The 9,173-nt window shown below is 47.4% G+C and overlaps 1 non-coding gene across 1 annotated transcript; it reads right to left on the bottom strand.

Annotated features, from left to right (window-relative positions):
- Nucleotides 1–908: 908 nt before the first annotated feature.
- On the bottom strand, nucleotides 909–990 carry trnas-gcu (transfer RNA serine (anticodon GCU)). Its single transcript has one exon. It is a non-coding gene; the product is annotated as a tRNA-Ser (tRNA).
- Nucleotides 991–9,173: the final 8,183 nt, after the last annotated feature.

The raw sequence follows: 9,173 nt of genomic DNA, 5'->3' as shown, positions 1-9,173 counted from the left end.
TGATGAATCTCTGAACTTCTCTGGCACGATATTGGTAGAGGCAGGACATTAAATATATCCAGCGTGTCTTTCTTCCAGTGTTTCAGGCGTCGGACGCGTCCTTGTCGCGTAACAATTAAGGTTTCCAATTTGCAAATTTAATTTTATTCAGGTGATTATTGCCCAATTATTATCTGATGTTATGGTCACGTAACCTTCATATTCACATGGAGTCCGTCGGTCCCTCGGAGGGACTCGTTGTGTCCATCACCCAGTTCGATATTGCTGCAACGCTTGTGGTTGCAGAAAAAACATACGAGCAGGCAACGTTGATACAGGTAAACCTGGCAAATTCCTCCAAAATAGTCACGTCCATCCTGCGGCCCTGAATTCAGTAACTATGGAGACGGTTCCAAGTTATTTGAATGAGCAAGGAAGAACAACGACAACGGAAGAAGAAGTGAGCCCGGTAACCATTCGGCCCTCCGGCCCCACCACTGCATTCATTGTCACGGTTGGTACTTCACCCCATCAATTTCCTGTTCACTCCCACACACCCCAATTCCGTTCGCGTCTCTACCTTCATTGGTATGAATCGACAGTACAACAAAACTGAATTTCTGGGAAGACATCGAACGATTGAACATCTCCAATATTCTCTGGTTCATAGTTCAATACGCTTGAGTGAAATGTTTTTTCCTTTGTTTCACTTTGGAACGTACTGTCTGAAGCACAGTTTACTCCGGGGCATGCAGAGGTCCAATGGATGGGAAGCGTCTCTCCCTTACTTGAAGTGGATTGACAAACTCTAAATGCGGACTTTCTTCTTCGGAAATAAAACCCACAACAACTTGTGTGACACTGAAAAATTGAGTCTCAGAATTATTTTTATAAAAGGGTCACACACCCGTTGGACAAACGGAAGCTCACGACGAGGATGGGATTCGAAGCCATGCGTGCAAAGCACAATGGATTAGCAGTCCATCGCCTTAACCTCTCGGCCCCCTGGTCTATTCTTGCGTCTCGAGAATTGATGCGATCTTCTCTGATGTCCACACGATGATTCAAGTGATACATTTATATGCCAATTACGTTTTTTGATCCTGTTTAAAAGAAATACAAATCGTTCCCAATCCAAGGCCGATCTGATCTTGCTTGCAAAAGTTGAGTATTTTAATCGATACAATAAAGTCCATACTTATTCCTATCGGTCATGGTTTCAACACTTTTCCTTTATGCCTCTGTACTTTGTAAATTGTGCATTATATTTTGAAATATAAACCACAAAGCACGGGTTTTAATGTCGGTTGCCAAACTACCAGACAAACTGTCATTTCTTTCAGCATATCTTCCTTTGCTGAGTTCGCTCCAGGTCAGCTTCAACCTTCCTTTTCCACCAATGAAACCTTCAATCAGATGAGATTCCAGTTCCAGGTTGCAGGGAATGTTGAAGATCATGTGACCGCCGGTCTCAGAATTGTGTCAAACAGTTTATGTTGTCCCTCTTTCTGCTTTCTGTTTAAGTGTATAACGTCACATTTCTCATTATATTTACTAACAGAAGATTGGCTGACAGGCAGAAGTCAGATAGTGTGGAAAAAGGGGACCTTATCAGGATAGCTGCTGGTGACTAGTGAAGTTCCGCAGGGACCAATGTTGCGACAATTTTTTTTTCTTTATATACAAATGATCTGGATGAAGCAACTGCTGACATTGTAGCCAAGCTTGAAGGCAATACCAAGATAGGTAGAGAAACCATTACGTCTCAGAGGCATGAAGTCTGCAGAAGGACTTGTACAGATTGGGAGAGACGGAAAAGAAGTATCAAATGGAATACAGCGCAGTGATGTGTGGGGTGATGCATTCCGGAGGAAAAATAAAGGGGTAGAATATTTTCTAAATGGGGTGAAAATCAGAAATCAGCGATGCAAAGGGATTTGGGAGTTCTAGTTTAGGATTTCCTCCAAGTTTACTTGCAGGTTGAGTCGGTAGTAAAGAAGGCAAAAGCAATGTTTTCATTCATTTCGAGGGGACCAGAACATAAAATCAAGCATGTACTGCTGAGGTTATCTAAGGTGGTGGTAATATGGCATTTGGAATATTGTGACCAATTCTGGGCCCCGTATCCAAGGAAGGATGTTCTGGCCCTGGAGAGGGTCCAGAGGAGGTTCACAAGAATGATCCCAGCAATGCAAGGCTCAACATATGAGAAGTGATTGATTTCTCTGGGCCTTTATCTGAAGTTCAAAAGGATGAGGGGGATCTCATTGAAAACTACCAGATACTGTAAGGCCTTGATGGAGTGTATGCGGATAGGACGTTTCATTGGTATGCGAGTCGAGGATGCGAGGGCACAGCCTCACAACAAGGGTCGTCCCTTAAAAACTGAGATGAGTCGGAATTTCTTCATGAAGAGGGTGGCGCATCCATGGAATACGTTGCCACAAACATCGTGGAGGCCGTCAATGGGGGCATTTTCGGCAGAGATGTCTGGTATATTGTAAGGGAGTTAAGGTTTCGGAGAGAAGGCGGGTGAATGCGACTGGAAACATTAGCCTTGATTGATTTGTTAGCAGAATCGATGGGCCGCATTGCCTAATGCTCTTCCATACACTTATGGATTTAACATACACCTACGACGGCGATGATCTTCCTGTACTGCTGAGTTCCTCCATCATTTTGTGTGTGTTACTCCAGATTCCATCATCTGTAGAATATTGTGTCTTCTGGATATGTTCCTTTACTGAGTTCGCTGTCAGGGTCAGCCTCACCCTATTTCTCCCGACCAAATAGATTCCAATTCCAGGTTGCAGATAAATGTTGAAGACCTTGAGACCACCGGTCTGAGAACTGCGCCATGCAGTTGATTTTGTCCCTCTTTCTGCTCTCCGTTAAAGCGCATCACCTGATACTTCTCATTCTAAACATCCACCTCCCACATCAGTGGCTGTTCTGCCCTCCTGTCCACGTCTCCTTCCCGTCTGTTGTTCTGTCCTCACTTAAAATCAATCTCACTCCGTTACTTTTAAACTGAAGGTAATTATTCAAGTACTCCTTCCGCTTTCCGTTCCTTGAAGTCAACGCCCACCATCAACTAGCTTCATCTATTCGCGGTCAGTTTCACATGCACCATCATAGCTTTAGACACTGGACACTCCCCCCCATCCACACTCTCACAGCTCCTCCGGTTTATTTGTTTGTTTCCCCGTCACCATTCCCAATATTCACCAGCCGTGCTTGCCGACCTCAGGGACAGAAAACATCGTACTACAATGAGGTTTCCATTGCAGGTCATCCATTCTTTCGCCAGAGGAGGCTGGAGGCTGAACCGTCAGAAACTCCGGCCTGTGCCACAAGAGATGAGTCTATGGGGTTTGTCCGCTGAGCATCAAACGCTGACAAACACGTCCTGCCATAAACATAAGTAGAACAAGGTTTTCATTCTGCATAGAGAGAGAAAATCCGTCCATGACTTCCTGAATTCTATATTCTGTGTGAGACACCAATGGAAGACATCGAGAGTGCTGTCTGAGAGTCAGTGTAACGAGAAGGCAGAGATAGAGGCGAAGTGAAGGAGTGGCCATGATAATGTGAGAGACAGCGACGTGGGAAGGAATACAGTGACTGAGCGAGGGACAAAACAAACGGAACAGAAATAAGAGAGGTAATGTCAGTGAGAGAAAAGCGACGGGGACCTTCAGGCAACAAAACAAAATAAACAGGAGTCGGCCTTTCAGTCCCACGTGCATAATCCGTCGTTCAGCAAGATCATGGCGGAAATTTCACCTCAACAGCATTTCCCCGCCCACTCTTTGCCTCTCAAAAAATCGTGCATTATATCGACGTCAGGTATCAACTCTGCTGCTGACTGAGAGGGACAAGGTTCCATAATGGTTAATGAGAGGTGACAGGCAGTGAGATACAAGGACATAGAACCGAACAGAGACCTGCGGACAGGCAGTCCAGGTGTGAAAGAGTGATACAGAGACATGGCATAATATCCGCAGTTACAGACACAGAAAGACGGGGTATCCGGGTGAAATGCGAGCCGGATCTGTGTCCTTCGGCGCCGTCCTTGTGACACCCTCTCCCCACACCCCTCCCCACCGCGGGATCAGCTGCTTTCAAGCTGCAATAATATTGTTGAGGTTTTCAGCAAGGATATTGAGCAGCTGTTATAAAGCTTTATGGGAACGATCAGAATCACACTCGTCTCACAGTCCCGAGTCAAAGCTGGAATATTATTTATACGCAAAATCGAAGGAGGGATATTCTGCGCGTGCAGCGGACCTGACACCCGCTGCACTGCAGAAACCACGGCAAACGTCACTGGAACACGCCGCCGACAACCTCACTCCACTCCGCACTGACAGGGGACTCTGCATGTCCATGAAATACGACGACTGCTGCCCAAGCAGTAAACACTGGCCGATCAGCCAGCCCTCTTTCAGCAGGGGAATGTACAGAGTGACGTGAAAATAAGGCAGGAAAATGCAAAGATCCGCGTCAGTCTGAGTTCCACCTGTCTCTTCAGGATGAATCTCCACATCTCTCGGATAGTTCGGCGGTGCCTCCGAAGTCACTGCCCATAGATCACCCTGTTTACCGGCTCCCACACTCTCCTCATTTCTCTTCTTTCCGGCCACGACATCAGTGGAAGGGCTCATCGGGAACAAATGAACATGGAGTTATAAATGGAGCGTGTGTAGGAACGGCCGCAGCACAAAGAGCATTTTTCTCTTCAAAGTTCCGTATGTATGGAAGCATAGAGAGAGTCAGAGAGTGAGAGGGGAACAGGAAGTTGTGCTGTTGAGGCCGCCCTGAGGCCGTTACATCAGAAAACCGCTGTGGGGAAATGAGAACGTTCTGAACGGGAATTTGTTGCAATCTCAGCACGACAGCAGCATCTCGGAGAGAACCGTTTTCTGACAAAGTCTCACTTAAAGCAAGTCAGAAAGACAAAGGACACGGACCACATGAAAACTAATTCACTGTACCTTCCGATTGGGTTTGGAATGGTTTCCGCAACAGGTTCCAGAGCCCAAAAGGAACTGTTGCCGTGCAGGTGCGTACACCGAGAACAACGGGGGCGGCAGTGGGAAGACAACGGCGTTTCCATGTTCAAAAGAAGGTGGGATAGGGTAATGTCTCAGGATGTGTGCAGCGAAACGGCGGCCAGGAGGTGAGGGACGGCTCTGGGTTGTGGTTGGAGGAACAGCTGCATTTACTTGAATAAACGTCCGGCTGTGCCCCTCTCCCGTTACTTGATTTTAGCAAAAAGATTTCAGAGTATTTCTCTCTGGTTTCGAACCAGGAACCTTACGCGTGTTAGGCGAACGTGATAACCACTACACTACAGAAACTCTTCTCGCTGTTTCTCACGGACCGCAGAAGCAGATCCGAACAGCCAAATTTTCAACGCACTCTGCCAGATAACTGCTTGGTTTTGTCGCACAAGACTGATGGCCGGAATATAGAAATGAAAATCGTTCCCGCTATCCATAAAAGATTGAATCCATTGGTAGAGTTCAGCAGACGCCAACGTTTATGGAAATCCCGCCGCAATTGAAAGTGCCTCCCGAAGAACCAAGGCCAGGGGTTTGAACTGCACCACACATTTCACAGTCCGCATGTGGTCTCCAGAGTTCCTTTCTGTGTCACAGAGACGGAGTTTTAAATCTGAAAGGCAAAGAAGAAACAGAAAGGCATATGAATTAACAATAACAGTGTCTACTCAGTAGAGAGAGAAAGAAACGGAGAGGGAGACAGACCGACGAGGAGCAGAATGGTGAGAAGGAGAAATGGCGAGAGATTCAGACACAGCGAGAACACGATGGAGGCGATTGTGTTTCATGCCGGATTCTCGGTAAAAAACTGGTCCTTCATCCGGCCACCGGTGGGCACAGAATTTTGAGCGAGTGTCCGCAAACTGCAAGAGTATTCCATGTTTTTGCAGCAAGACCTTCGGACAGCAATTCTCAAGGTGAATGGGAAAGGACGGAAAACTCACACCACTGAAAAAAACTGGAGCAGGAGCAAAGATAAATTTCCTGTCCAGGGTCGAAATGGAGACCTTCAGCGTGTGAAGTGAAAGTGATAACCGTTGCACTACTCAAACTGATGAACAGAGTAACACCAGTTAACGTGGAACATAGAATCCAACACGACGTTGACCAAGAAATGACAGGACATAAATGGAGGAAATTGGTCTATTGGGCGAGGAAGCAGAATCTAGGCCAGGTGTCAACGTGCTTCCACGGGTTTCAGAAGTCAATTTCTGGTGAATTTATTCACCACTTCATCACCTGCTCCGGCGCGGGTTCTAACGGTGCCATGAAGGAGCGGATCAGAGCAGCGTCACACACAAGGTATTTTCTCAGCACAACATGGGAGTCAGCTTAAATCCGGGAGGTCGGCGGCTGAAGTTCTGGAAACCGGGCCCAGGATATATAAACAGCCACTGCTATGTAAGCCAGAGCCCCGTGTATCAGGGTAAATAAAGCGCTCAGAGGTTTGAGCGTAGGCGAAGGTAGGTTGATTTAAATTCAACTCAAAGAATCTAACCAAGAGGAAAATTAGAAGGGCTGTCAGGAGACAGTGCCCGCCTTATGGGGTTGGACGGGATCAATGAAGAGGAGGAGGCTCCCAGGCATGTCTCACGCAGGGATTGGAAGCGCTCCGCCGGCAACGCCCGGGTGACGAGCGGGTTGCTGCACAATTATCATTCTCTCTGGCGGGTGCGTCACTTCCACTCTGGCGAATCATCAACGTTTCTTCATGACATAAGGACTTCCGTCGGACCTCGTGGCGCAACGGTAGCGCATCTGACGCCAGATCAGAAGGATGAGTGTTCGAGTCACATCAGGGGTCACAAAGGCTGTGTCGGATTTTGTTATCACAGTGTTTGCCGCGAAACTGCTCAGTGGAATTCAGCGCACCTTCATCTTTGCTGGACACGCCTTCAGCGGACAACTGTGGGACGGGCAGTTATTCCTCATCTTTGGCCAAGTTCAGCAATGAAATGTAGATGTGTGTTATAAAGAAAAAAACTCTTATTATTGAAAACCCTGCGGATGCTGGAAATATGAAATAAAAACAAAATCTATGGAAACACTTAGGAAGTCAGGCAGCGCCGGTGGAAGGAAGGAGCTAAAGTTCCAGTACGTTCTGCGTTCTCTCCACCTTTACATTCTTGATTATCTCCCTTCGGAAAGCTGATGAAAGCCGCCGCCTGGCCCGCGGAATATTGGCGGCATTTTCAATGTTCACATTTTCACCAAAAGGGTGGAGTGTTTATGGAGCGACAGGGAGAAAACGTTCGGTAAAGGAGAGAGTTCCGGTAAGTTGAAAGTTACTCGTGACTGAATGAAATGGGAAATGTGCCAGGTCATTGGGTCAAATGCAGCAAATCACAAAAATTCGTGCAGCTTTTCTCTTCCGTGTTTTCAGTAGATTTGATGGGACCTGTTGAGCAGGTAGCTTGTCCTCATCCACCAGCTTTTGGGCTTCGTTCATAAACTTACAGGTTAGATTGGCTTCAAGGAAGTTAGCCCCGTCACCGTGTGGGGAATGAGGATGGGAAGTTGATGCCAAGGTATCAGAAGGACGCGAAATCTCAGATTATTTCCTCCTCTCTGTCCCGTGAACGGGACACCATCGACCCGGATATTCCGATCCAAAATTAGTGATGTCCGATGGAAGAGATTGTGACAGGGTGAGTCTTGAAAGTGGAGTTAAAGAAAACCTTCAAATGTACCTCTCGTATGTTAATTTGGAACCGGTTGTACGAAAGTATATTTTATTGCTGCATTTTAAAAATAATTATTCAAATATTCCATTTAAGGAATACACATATTTCCTTACATCTTGTACTGGGAATTTTTAATTTTGTCACCATTTTCACTGGTCCAATCTAGAATCAGTGTCTATCCGGAGGCAGCGCTCACTGTCAGAATTCCAGTCCCGGGATAAATGCCGCATTGTCAGAACTGAGGGGATCTGCACAGCTGGAGGGTCTGCGATAAGGAGAGATGGTGCAGGGGGTTTGTGCACGGTCAGAAGTGAAGGTATGAGAGAGGGGCAGTACTGGGGCAGCGCAGCACAGCGCTGGCGCTGAGAAATTCCGTCTGGGAATTCCCCCTGATCCATGGGCATGTTTACGCTGTGAGTTCTCCTTTGTGTCCAGGGTCAATGTTCATCTCACAGCCACAGACGGAAACAAAAACCGAATAATAATCTGAGTTATTCATACAAGGTTGCCTTTTCTGTCGCATTTGACTTCCGATTTCCTCACAGTAACCATAATTTATTGTCCAAACAATCGTTCATGCACTGTGATGGGACATGTGTTCCGTGAGTTGTTGAAAACTGCCTCCACAATGTGAGACATTCCTGTCTCCAAGCTCTGAGGATAGCTCTCTTCAAACCTGCACCGCTCGAACTACAACTCCCAGAGTGCCACAGGTGGCAATCACTTCTCCTGCACACCTGGCATTCAAAGGGACATGATGCCTGCGCACTTCCCCGTACCCTTGCCGAACACCTGAGCAGCAGCCGTTCCCGCAGTGGAAGCAGTGACGGGGAATGTCACCTCTCAGTCCGACCTCTCTCCATCCTTCCTTCTCCACCGCCCGCACGCCGCCAGTGCTGCCGGAAAACATCCGCCGTTCCCGAGCGTCATTTCTGGGCCGACGGGCTGTTGGCACCCGTGACCTCAACGGCCTTGATCTTCCAGTTATCTGTCGCAGTAGGGACACATCACCTGGAGCATCGAGTGGGGAAACAACTGAACGTGCACGAAGGACCATCTCAGCTGGTAGAGTCACCGGGCAGACAGAGACAGGGAGATATAAATACACAGCAAGGCACACACAAAGTTAAATGCATTCAAACTAAATCAGAGAGACAGGTTGGGACATACAGAGTGTGGAGCACAACGTACACAGACACAGAGAGAGATTTGCCTGCATCTTTGTCTTTCCCTGACTCTGCCCCTGAGTCTCCCAGCCTGTGTCAGTAGCAATGTCTTTCTCTCTGTCGGCTGCACCTCATGTCGGGTCTATTGCCGAAAGGCTGACACGTATACTAAAACAGAGAGACAGAGAGACAGAGAGACAGAGAGACAGAGAGAAAGAGACAGAGAGAGACAGAGAGAGACTACGAGAGGGAGAAAAAAGCGAGAGCGACAAGGAGAG

The sequence above is a fragment of the Pristis pectinata genome, unplaced genomic scaffold (assembly GCF_009764475.1).
Source record: "Pristis pectinata isolate sPriPec2 unplaced genomic scaffold, sPriPec2.1.pri scaffold_163_arrow_ctg1, whole genome shotgun sequence".
Classification (NCBI taxonomy): domain Eukaryota; kingdom Metazoa; phylum Chordata; class Chondrichthyes; order Rhinopristiformes; family Pristidae; genus Pristis; species Pristis pectinata.
The sequence above is the reverse complement of the archived record's forward strand: the minus strand, read 5'-3'. Positions and strand labels throughout refer to the sequence as shown.